Genomic DNA, 14,214 nt, shown 5'->3' on the forward strand with positions numbered 1-14,214 from the left:
GTTTGACTGGGGAGAAACAGGAGGAAGTGCGAGGGTTTGGATGTTCGGGAAAGGTTGTGTCACAGAAAAGAACACTGAGTCACGAAGTGAATCAAAGAGTAACGGGGGAAAAGCACAAGAGGTATTCATAAATATATGCGGAGGCAGAAATATTCCAAAGGATACTAAAATGAGTGTATAGAGAAATAATTTAATTGACAATAATTCACTGTATGGATATGAAGATAATGATGAACTCGAGAGCAATATGTCTGATGAATAAGATATAAAAATAAATAAAATAACGTGTTGTCGAAATTTAAAGAGCGTCGATCAGAGAGCCAACCAGATTATTATAGTTGGTCTTTCTCTTTTTCTCACTGTTTTCACTTAAAGTCGAGCATGACAATTATCTAGGGTTAACAACATAATGAGAGTGTATTAATGGCGAATTGGATCATCGCTGGTGAGCTCTAATGTGGATCGAGAGGATGTGGTCGTCCACAGTGGTTGTATGCGTGGAGTGTTACTTTTAGTGGCATGGCAGGGTCCTTTTGAATGGGTATAGTGAAAGTGATTCACACGTGGATGGTAGTAGGAGGAGGGGACGACCTAGAAGCTGAAATGATAATGTGAGAGACATACTGGGCGGGAGGAGGCTGGGTATCCTGGATACAGTTATACATGCAGGACCAGTGAGAATAGAGCCCAGTAGTGTGTGGGGACGGAGGTGCTGCTAATATGTGACGCTAGAGTGAATGAAGCAGCAGAGATGGCCTTGTGAAGGGGTACCACCACAATAGAAGACATCTGTGAAGACGGGCAGATAAGTAACTGGAGAAGGAAGAGACTGTATGGCTATGGCTGTTGATTCCGGCAGCACTGCCCGCTGTAGCGGAAAACCGTTGGCAAGTTTGTGTGTGTGTATATATATATATATATATATATATATATATATATATATATATATATATATATATATATATATATATATATATATATATATATATATATATATATATACATGCAAGTAAATCACTGTGGTTGCGCGTGATTCAGGTATATGCTGATAAGCACAAGGAAGGAAGAAAACACGGAAGTTCCCAAGCGCTTTCGTGTAATTCACATCTTCAGGGGTGAGTACAGACTAAGGAGAAGTACAAAACAAGGTGTATATATACAGAGGAGGGTGAGATCAGGTCCACAATGGTCAGGTATTAGGCAATGACCCTACTAATCTTTAAAAAGCACCGCAGCAGTCGGTAGTCAGGTCAGCTTACCCTTCACTTGTCTTTTCTTCTCCCTATATGTTTGCCTTATCTCTTTCCCATTGCTGTCTGTCTCTTTTGTCCCTTTGTTCGTTATTCTCTTATCACACACTCTCTCTCTCTCTCTCCATTACTGGTTTTAAGACTTTATCAATTTAAAGTTATTCCGTCATGAGCGCTCCTCCATCCCATAATAATAACTACACGTCTACACCATCGAACGGTAGACTGTTTCCTGCTTAGAGTAGAGTTCTTTTAAGGTCGTTACCATTAGTCTTGAAGCTACAGCAACATCACAGTCAAGTACCTCCAGCACACCTATTCTACCGTGAGATAAGATCCCTTAATTGAGGCACAAAGTTGTTCCATTTAGCAATGGGTAGAGGCAGTCATTAAGGCGCGGGGTTGCACAACTTGGGAGGCTTACCTTGGTCTAACGATGTACCGTCGGCGGCGGGGAACTACCAGGGTCGGGCAGTACAGGGTTACATTAGCATTATCTCTCATCCCGAGTTGGGGTCCAGCATGCGAAGGTTGGGATAGTTAGCAAGACTATTGTTCACTTTTACATTTACACATTACAGAGTTGAGGACAAAACTCCCTGGACGCTAGGCAGTATCTAGCATGTACAGTAGATACTAGAGGATCATTACTGTAGAAGATGGGGTGGCAATTTTAGTGTATTTTCTCAAAAATTTCTTTGGATTAATCCTTTCACAGCGGGAGGTTACCCTAAGCTGTAAATCAGTTGCCTCTGAAGATGTCTTGAATAAAGACGAAAGCTAAGGTGCTCCGTTGTTTCCCTTTTCCCGTGTGATTTTATCAAGATTTATCTTATCCACTTTTTCATTGTGGATCTACATGATATATATATATATATATATATATATATATATATATATATATATATATATATATATATATATATATATATATATATATATATATATATATATAAAATCAACAAACTCACCCCGCCAGGCCAGGACTTGAACCCACAATCTTATGTGTGTGATCGGGGAACGTTACCTCTAGACTACCAGGACACTAAAAGCAGTCCTAGACTTTGTTATATTTCACACAAAGCCTGTTCATCGAGCTTATGGAGCCGTGAACCTCCAATTGGGGACTACCCGTGCCTCTTAGGTGATCAGAGTAACGTTTTATGAAATCCGGCTTCGAAACACGAAGTTCCATATATATTTCATTAGCCCATAAAGCGCGCAGACTTCTACATATAATGTGTAAAAGTCCACGCGCTTTATGGGCTAATGAAATATATATATATATATATATATATATATATATATATATATATATATATATATATATATATATATATATATATATATATATATATATATATATGCTGATAACCAAAAGGAAACAAGAAAACACAAAGTTCCCAAGCACTTTCTTGTAATTCACATCTTCAGGGGTGAGTACAGACTAAGGAGTATTATTTGACAAGGCTAATATATACAGTAGAGGAGAGTGAGATCAAGTCCCTAGGGGATAGCAGGTGTCCACAATGTTCCTTGTGGTTATCAGCATATACTTGGATCACGTGCAGCTACAGTGATTTACTTGAATATATATACATATATATATATGTATACACTGTATATATATATATATATATATATATATATATATATATATATATATATATATATATATATATATATATATATATATATATATATATATATATATAGTGTGTGTACATATTTTAAAGCATCATGATAATATAATAATTAACAAACACAAGGTAAACAGAACAATCAAATAATGTTGTTGTTGCAGTAATGACCAGCTGTGTGGCAGGGTACTTCCCTTGACATATTTACTTAACACCATTAACATTCTTCCTCACCCTCCACGCCCATCTCCCAGAGGCCTGGCGCACTCCAAAATCTGTTGTTCAAGCACCGCTTCTAACAAACTCTAGAGCCTGTTTTTTTAAGTACGGTTTTCGGCTAAATTTAGAATCTGGTATCCATGTAGAACACACTGCAAATTATGGAGTCAATCATCCTTGTACAACTTCTAGCCGGAAATCTGCCGTGATAATTATCCGTATTTGTAAATACTGCTCAACTGTTCCGTGTTCTTACCACAGCACCCCATATACTGTATTCAAGCAAGAGTTCCAACAAATGTTCTAGAAACTTTCTAGTATCAGTGGATCTAACAAAGCTTTGTGCACTCCTATCAGAGCTCCTGGTAAGACTCTGGGCCCCCACGCCTAGCACACGTATTTCAACATAACCTCCAACATTACTCGTACAAGTTTTCCCGTTTTTCTACAGTGTTTCAGCAACACCGTGATGTCTTCATAGAGAGCCATTTCAATGTGTGCCTTTCATGTTCCTCACTAGGGAATGGGACAACTGGCCGCCGCCATCTGGCCGCAGCCCAGTTTGGTTAGGTTTGGTTAGGTTAGGTTAGGTTAGGTTAGGTTGTCAACAAAAAGTTCCATATGGCGGCCAGTAAAAAGCGGCGAGTTTCCCGCGGCCAGTGAGGCTGCGGCCAGATGGCGGCGGCCAGTTGTCCTAGACCCTCCTCACTATATTGTGAGACATTGCCTCCTCCCAGCACCAGTGTTCCTCACTATATTGTGAGATACTGCCTCCTCCCAGCACCAGTGTTCCTCACTATATTGTGAGATACTGCCTCCTCCCAGCACCAGTGTTCCTCACTATATTGTGAGATACTGCCTCCTCCCAGCACCAGTGTTCCTCACTATATTGTGAGATACTGCCTCCTCCCAGCACCAGTGTTCCTCACTATATTGTGAGATACTGCCTCCTCCCAGCACCAGTGTTCCTCACTATATTGTGAGATACTGCCTCCTCCCAGCACCAGTGTTCCTCACTATATTGTGAGACATTGCCTCCTCCCAGCACCAGTGTTCCTCACTATATTGTGAGATACTGCCTCCTCCCAGCACCAGTGTTCCTCACTATATTGTGAGATACTGCCTCCTCCCAGCACCAGTGTTCCTGGTAAAACAAGAGCTGGTTCATAAATTCATTGGCCATGACACCTGAACCTCATGGGGAGTGTGATAGTGAGTGTCGCGTATGATAATACTGATGCTAGTACCCGCAGAAGGTAACTGTGTCAAGTCTGCCTACGTAAGTCTCAAAGACCTCGCTGGTATCTCACCACAAAAGTTTTACTTATAGAGCTTCTTGCACAGGAGTCTTGACCCTCTGTTGTAACTAATTTTCTTTTGTCCAAGTTTGTTATTTTATGGAAATGCAAATTTTCATTTTAATTACTTTTTTTGCCGCTGATATACTTGGGAGCAATACATTCATACAAACGAATATGCGTCCCTCACTTGAGACAGTGGTTAGCGTCTTCACCTCAGCTCACATTAGAGTCTTCAGCAACATCCACTCTGGCAGTGAAGGTCCAGTCCTTCTTTACAAGCAGCTTCTCTTACATAAGGCGTAAGTATTATTATATATCGATATTGATGTTCAAATGACATCGAGTTTCCTTCTGCGTGTTCTTCTCCCTGGTCTGCATACCACAGTACATCCATCCTCGCTCACCTTCACTACTCCTTCCAATGTGTCTCCAACGTGTGCTATCTTATGTGATGATCTACCAGCCGTTATTATCTGTATGCAGGGTATTTGTCTCTTTTTGTAAACGCGTCCCCAAAACATCATTAAAGACGGCATGTGGATCTCTTGCCCGAAGCTAGCTCGTCTTACATGAGGTTTTTGGGAGGCGATGCTTCTCAACATTACATACTTGTATACACGTCGCCTCGTTGACAAGAAATTCCTCGGTAGTGTTGCTGTTTGTTTTATCTATAGCAACTGCCTGATCAGCACTCCTGCACGGATTTCCCGCGAGTCAAAGGAATAAAATCCATGTAAGTACTGCAGGAGCGCCTCACAATAGAACACATTAATATATGACCTAATTTACATACCCGTCAACCTGTCATGGGGACGCGCTGACCTTCACTGGCGTCATCCATCTTTGCTAACTGTTTTGTCTGCTCGCTCGAGCTCACCTTGATATACTGGATCTATGCTCTTGTTCCTAGAATTTCAAAATTTAAATTTGTGATAGTTTTATTTTTGTCTCTGATACTCGCCCAGTCGTCTCTCCGTGATCATCACGTTTAGAGACTTAAACATACAGTGAATAGACAGTTTGTCTCATCTTAATGTGTGATCTAGTGATGCCGAACATCTTCATAATATGACCCCCGGTGATGTCGTTATGGTGCCTCCGTGTGGTAGAGGTTCCTCAACTCATTGTAAGTACATCATCTTCAGCGTCTCGGTCACACCCCCGTATTAAGGAAGATCATTGATAGAATCTTCAACTTTCTCAGACGATCATCACAGCTCAAGTTCCCTAACCCGGGAAATTATGGTGATGTCACCCTCTTCTGGAGTACTTTACATGGAAGGGACCACAGTCTCTACCGCTATCTGAATTTATCTTTGTTTAATTGCTGGTTTATATGATCTTCAAATATATATTGCTGTCAACTATCACAAAAAGGTCCTTTTTCTCTAACCTCTTTATCCTCAATATGATTATTTTCTTCCCTCATTTAACATTGGGTATTTTTCTTTTTCCTGTTGTCAATAGTCATCATCTCAAATCACACTCAGATACGAGCATAACACCTTGACTGGTCGATTAAACACACACACACACTATTACTACTACTTTGCTGTCACTAGCAATAGAGTATGGCGATCATCCAGTTATGATAGAATGATATGAGTTATTAAGGATGTCACCTCGGTTGGTGAGTTTTGGGGTGACTAAAGAGGCCGATACGGGACCGGCAGGGTCGATCACAGATATTGCACATGTGGAGACTACTTCTAGTGCGGGAGGGGCGATGGCAGCGTCTTTCCGGCGTTTTGGCGCTTGTCTGCATCGGCATCCAGTCGGGCTAACTCGATAGTTTTGACACCTCGTGTGGTGCTCCTCCAACGGTTACAGTGTGGAGTAATCGTCTTCCAGGTGAGGGGGGTCGATTTGGCACCTTTTTAGCTGCCTGCCAGCATTACATTTATTATTCGTTAGATGACTGTGAAGTAGCTGCTTTTGCAGTCTACTGTCGTCCATGCGGGTAACATGACCAGTCCAGCGTAGTTGTTCATGGGTAATGGTAGCCTCGATGCTTCTACAGTTGGTGTCAGCAAGAATTGTACTCAATTTAGATGAACATGCAAGAACTTTAACCCTGGAAGTTTCTTTAAGACAGACTACGTCAGTCCAAGTGAAAATGTCGGGTAAGTGAACAGTGGCCCTGGTTGTTCCCTTATTCTGAAAGTGGAGATTACCTGTTAAAACTGCAGGTACTACTATCCAATTTTTGCTGCTAAAAAATGCCTGGTAACTGAGTCTGTAGGGTCTGGGACACGGTGAGACTTGGGATCCAGCTTCCTCGTAGTAGGAACGTTGGATAAGACATTCACCCTGGCGGTGAGCAATGGTACAGAATTGTGCTTGGCACGATAGGTAACGCCACCAACAGTGATAGCATGTTGACTTGGCTGGACATTTACCATGTTGTGTTTAAAGTTAGAAGACCAATTAATCCGTCAGCTGGTAAGTTAAAGTCCTTGACTATGTAACACACTGCATAAAATGGTTTTCCACGTCTAGAAAAATGTAGAGGTAGTGTTACCACTCCCGTAATGTCCAGCTGGGCACCGGAAACTCCTGAGAGATTAGTGTCTTTAAGTCGAATTTGAAATCCTCGGTGAGGTGAACATCGCTGTAGTTCTTGATAGGACGCTAATGGGAGTACACTTGCGCACTTACTCTTATCTATAACTTGGGAAAATGCATTGGTACCCACTCTCACTGGAACAGACAACACTTCTGTTTCGTTCAATGCCGGGAGTAATGAAGCTGCACTAGAACTGTTGCTTTGCATTGTTATCCTACGTCTTGTTGAACAAGACCGTGGTTTTCCCCCCCGACTGTTTAGAGTTACAAAGTCTTGGGAGTTATATGAAGCCGAGTCATATAATATACACCACATGTCACCCGTCGATCGTTTCTGCTCAGAGTGTGAAGTACAAGCTTTGTAATGACAACTGAAGATAATTGTTGTGCAAGTTTTGTGGAATTTTTGTGAGCAATATAATGTGGAAATACTAAGGAATTGTTTACTGGTAGTGTGTTGACTGTACATATTCGAAGTCACAATGAGAAGAGCAGAAACAATTAATGCAAAACCAACGAGAAGAGCAGAAACATGAAAATGTGCAGCTGCAAGTGAAAATTAAGGAACAACTACAGCAGCTGCTGGAAGAGATCAACAAGAATATTCATGAATGGGATGAGGCTCTACAAGCGTCGTGGTATTGAGGGGGAAATTTTAAATTGGATAAAATCATGGCTCACCCATAGAACACAGAGGGTCAGCGTAGATGGTGTTAAATCTGGGAGGGTTGTGTAACCAGTGGGGTTCCCAGGGATCAGTACTGGGCCCATTCTTGTTCATAATCTACATAAACGATCTACATACTGAGATCAGCAGTGACATAAGTAAGTTTGCGGATGACACCAAAATAGGGCGGCAGATTAATTCAGGGCAGGATGCAAATGGACTACAGGAGGATTTAGATAAACTGCAGGAGTGGTCATTAAAATGGCAAATGATATTCAATACCAGCAAGTGCAGCGTACTTAATATTGGAAGAACAAATACTGTCAATGTATGCAGCTTTAACAAAATCAACCTAGAGAAGTCGACTTGTGAAAGAGACTTAGGGGTACTTGTAAGCCCGGACCTACAGCCTAGAAAACAGTGCGTTAATGTTCGAAATAAGGCAAACAGAGTACTGTATTAGGTTTTATATCTAGAAGTGTAAGTATTAAGAGTGCAGAGGTCTTATTGCAACTATATCTTGCGCTAGTCAGGCCGCACCTCGATTATGCGGTTCAGTTCTGGTGCCCTTATTATAGAATGGACACGTGATAGTGGGCCCTTCGTGCTCGGTGGCGAGTCCGGTGGTACAGTTTACAGAGGCCTGAAAGTACGAACGCTCGTGCTTGGCTAGCGCACAACCGCCGTCCGGCTGACAGCATACAGCGACATCGTTTTCCAGATGGTCGTGGTTATGGTTGTTATAATCATGGTCGTGGTTGTTATAATCATGGTCGTGGTTGTTATAATCATAGGTCGTGGTTGTTATAATCATGGTCGTGGTTGTTATAATCATGGTCGGTTGTTATAATCATGGTCGTGGTTGTTATAATCATAGTCCGTCGGGTTGTCATAGTCGTGGTTGTTATAATCGCGTCGTTTGTTAATCACGGTCGTGCTTGTTAATCATCATCGTGCTTGTTATAATCATGGTCGTGGTTATGGTTGTTATAATCATAGTAGTGGTTGTTATAATCATAGTGGTTTTATAATCATGGTCGTGGTTTGTTATAATGTGGTCGTGGTTATTATAATCATGGTCGTGGTTGTTATAATCATAGTCGTGGTTGTTATAATCATGGTCGTGGATTTGTTATAATCATGGTCGTAGTTGTTATAATCTGGTCGTGGTTGTTATAATCATAGTCGTGGTTGTTATAATCATGGTCGTGGTTGTTATAATCATGGTCATTAGTTTGTAATAATCATGGTCGTGGTTGTTATAATCATGGCGTGGTTATTATAATCATAGTCGTGGTTGTTATAATCATGGTTGTGAGATTTATTATAATCATGGTCGTGGTTGTTATAATCGCCAATTAAATGGTTGTTATAATCATAGTCGTGGTTGTTATAATCATGGTCGTGGTTGTTATAATCATGGTCGTGGTTGTTATAATGTCATGGTCGTGGTTATTTATAATCATAGTCGTGGTTGTTATAATCATGGTCGTGGTTGTTATAATCATGGTCATGATTGTTATAATCATGGTCGTGGTTGTTATAATCATAGTCGTGGTTGTTATAATCATCGAATTCGTGGTTGTTATAATCATAGTCGTGGTTGTTATAATCATGGTCGTGGTTGTTATAATCATAGTCGTGGTTGTTATAATCATAGTCGTGGTTGTTATAATCATAGTCGTGGTTGTTATAATCATGGTCATTAGTTGTTATAATCATAGTCGTGGTTGTTATAATCATGGTCATTGATTTGCTATAATCATAGTCGTGGTTGTTATAATCATGGTCGTGGTTGTTATAATCATGGTCGTGGTTGTTATAATCATGGTCGTGGTTGTTATAATCACCATAGTGGTTGTTATAATCATGGTCGTAGTTGTTATAATCATAGTCGTGGTTGTTATAATCCTTAGTCGTAGTTGTTATAATCATGGTCGTGGTTGTTATAATCATGGTCATTAGTTGTTATAATCATGGTCGTGGTTGTTATAATCATGGTCGTGGTTGTTATAATCATAGTCGTGGTTGTTATAATCATAGTCGTGGTTGTTATAATCATGGTCGTGGTTGTTATAATCATGAGTCGTGGTTGTTATAATCATGGTCGTGCTTGTTATAATCATGGTCGTGGTTATTTATAATCATGTGGTCGCGGTTATTTATAAATCATGGTCGTGGTTGTTATAATCATAGTCGTGGTTATTTATAATCCATGGTCGTGGTTGTTATAATCATAGTCGTGGTTGTTATAATCATGGTCGTAGTTGTTATAATCACTAGTCGTGGTTGTTATAATCATGGTCGTTACTTGTTATAATCATGAATTGGTACTTGTTATAATCATGGTCGTGCTTATTATAATCATGGTCGTGGTTGTTATATCATGGTCGTGGTTGTTGTAATCATGGTTGTGGTCGTGATACTTACAGTATCCTAATATACTATAGAGAATAGAATAAACGTTAGAATAATTAATTAAAAGAAATATTCGCCATAAGGAGAGGTTAAAATCATAAAAAATAGTAAGTCACCGATGATCATTCACAGGATAAACTATATTATGAAGAAGTGACCTTGATTCTCGTTATATTCAATCACCATCTGTAAGTCATCACCTGTGTTTTAGTCATCATAGTCATCATCTACGAGAGTCGGTTTAGGCCCATATCACATGACTGACCGACAATCGATGTTTTTTCCGCTATGGTAGGGTGGTGTTATTCTTGTTTGGCAAATGCGCCTGTCCTGTCAGATCTATCCTCCTGTTCCAGTCCATCCCAACTGTCTGTTCGTCTGCGTGGTGTTTGCAATATGGCCCGTCTGTATGCTCTTTGTGTCGTCAAATCTGTCTGTGTATCCGTTGTTGGCGTATGTCTGCCTGTTTATGTAATACAGGCAATCAGTCAGCTGTCTGTCTGTCATGTTAGTTGCCATATTGTCTATTTGTGCATGTATGAATCTGTCTATTTTGTCAGCCTCCTGTCTGTTTCTGTCTATATTCACCCTATGTGTCTATGTGATCATCTTCTCCATACATTCCCTGTTATTATCTCTTTTCCATGTACAGTCAGCCACAGGAATAAGTATACACTGTTAGCTGTAAGGTCGTCTGGTAACGTTAATTGCACAATCAACACAACACTAACACACCAAACAAGCACACACAACACTAACACTGAAACAAGCAAACTGCTTATAACACAAACAAGCACACACACAACACTAACACACAAACAAGCACACACAACACTAACACACAAACAAGCCACACACAACACTAACACAAGCAAGCACACACACAATACTAACACACAAAAACAAGCACACACAACACTAACACACAAACAAGCACACACAACATAACACTAAAACAAGCACACACACAACATAACACACAAACAAGCACACACACAACACTAACACACAAACTAAGCACACACAACACTAACACAAACAAAGCTCACACAACACTAACTTACACAAACAAGCACACACAACACTAACACACAAACAAGCACACACAACACTAACACACAAACAAGCACACACAACACTAACACACAAACAAGCAAACACACCAGCACTAACACACAAACAGACACACACAACACTAACAACACACAACAGGCACACACAACACCCCAACACACAAACAGCACACACAACACTAACACACAAGCAAGCACACACAACATAACACACAAACAAACACACACAACACACTAACACACAAACAGGCACACAACACTTAACACACAAACAAGCACACCTGTCACTAACACACAAACAAACACACACAACTAACACACAAACAAGCAAACACAACACTAACTTTTACAAACAGGCACACACAACACTAATAACACACACAAACAGGCACACACAACACTAACACACAAACAGGCACACACAACACTAACACACAAACAAGCAAACACCTTACTAACACACAAACAGGCACACACAACACTAACACACAAACAAGCACACACAACACTGCTTACACCAAACAAGCAAAACTGCACTAACACACAAGCAAATACACAACACTAACACACAAACAACACACACACAACACTAACACACAAACAAGCAAACACAACACTAACACACAAACAGGCACACACAACACTAACACACAAACAAGCACACACAACACTAACACACAAAATAGCTTACAACACTAACACACAAACAAGCACACAACACTAACACACAAGCAGGCACACACAACTAACACACAAACAAACACACACACAACACTAACTTGCAAACAAGCACACAACACTTAACACACAAACAAGCACACACACACTAACACCACAAACAAGCACACACACAACACTAACACACAAACAAGCACACACAACACTAACACACAGAAACAAGCACACACAACACTAACACACAAACAAGCAAACACAACATAACCACACAACACTAACACAACAAACACACACACAACACTTGCACACAAACAAGCACACACAACACTAACACAAACAGGCACACAACACTAACACACAAACAAGCACACACAACACTAACACACAAACCAAGCACACACAACACTAACACACAAACAAGCACACACAACACTAACACACAAACAAGCACACTAGCTTACTAACACACAAACAAGCACACACACACCAACACTAACACACAAACAAGCACACACCTTAACACTAACACAAACAAGCAAACCTATGCACAAACAAGCACACACAACACTAACACCAAACAACACACACACAACATAACACACAAACAAGCACACACAACTTTTAACACACAAATAGCACACACACAACACTAACACACAAACAAGCACACACAACACTAACACACAAACAACAAGCAAACCACAACACTAACACACAAACAAAGCACACACAACACTAACACACAAACAAGCAAACCCACAACACTAACACACAGAAACCAAGCACACACACAACACTAACACACAAGCAAGCACACACAACACTAACACACACAAACAAGCACACACAACACTAACACACAAACAAGCACACACAACACTAACACACAAACCAGCACACACAACACTAACACACAAACAAGCAAACACAACATAATACACAAACAAGCAAGGCGACTAATACACAAACAAGCAAACACAACACTAACACACAAACAAGCACACTGTACTAACACACAAACAAGCACACCAACACTAACCCAAACAGTACACACTAGCACTAACTTGCACAAACAAGCACACACAACCACTAACACACAAACAAGCTCACACAACACTAACACTGAAACAAGCACACACAACACTAACACACAAACAAGCACACACAACACTAACACACACAAACAAGCAAACACAACACTAACACACAAACAGGCACACACACAACCACTAACACACAAACAAGCAAACACAACACTAACACACAAACAAGCAAACACAACACTAACACACAAACAAGCAAACACAACACTAACAAACAAACAGACACACACAACACTAACACACAAACAAGCACACACAACACTAACACACAAACAGACACACACAACACTAACACACAAACAAGTACACACAACACTAACACACAAACAAGCACATACAACACTAACACACAAACAAGCAAACACAACACTAACACACAAACAAGCAAACACAACACTAACACACAAACAAGCACACACAACACTAACACACAAACAAGCACACACAACACTAACACACAAACAGCACACACAACACTAACACACAAACAGACACACACACAACACTAACACAAACACAAACACAACACTAACACACAAACAAGCACAACACACAACACACAAACACAACACTAACACACAAACAAGCACACACAACACTAACACACAAACAAGCACACACAACACTAACACACAAACAGGCACACACAACACTAACACACAAACAAGCAAACACAACACTAACACACAAACAAGCACACACAACACTAACACACAAACAAGCACACACAACACTAACACACAAACAAGCACACACAACACTAACACACAAACAAGCAAACATACGACACTTACACACACTGACACACATAAACACACATATGACACACACACCCACCCTGATCACGCCAAGGCTTCATATGGTGTGGGTAACAAGGCCCCCAACCTGGCCATTAGTGCCACTTACAGTTATAAGTTATTTCTCTATAAACAGCAGACTGGCACGAGTGGTGTGTTGTTGTAGACCAGTCTTAAATACCAGTCATTATCTCCAGTTACAATCAACAATATGTGTGTTAGTAAACATTATTTTGTTCTCCGCTGCATTATTACGCCGCTTACTTTTTGTACTCTGTTTATTTATTGTTAAGTAATAAATGTAAATTTGACTTTAAATGCACCTTTAAGTCTTAACTGCACAGCAAGGTTGAACTAGAAATGCTGGTCATTGAATATACAGCCTTGGGAATAATTTTACAAGTCTTAGTTGACCTTGATGACGCCACAAACCCCAACGCTAGAAAAGTTCTCCAATATGGAACAACACTCAGGCAAACACACGACCAAATAGCCACTAAAAA

The sequence above is a fragment of the Homarus americanus genome, unplaced genomic scaffold (assembly GCF_018991925.1).
Source record: "Homarus americanus isolate GMGI-L3 unplaced genomic scaffold, GMGI_Hamer_2.0 scaffold30858, whole genome shotgun sequence".
In the NCBI taxonomy this organism is placed as follows: domain Eukaryota; kingdom Metazoa; phylum Arthropoda; class Malacostraca; order Decapoda; family Nephropidae; genus Homarus; species Homarus americanus.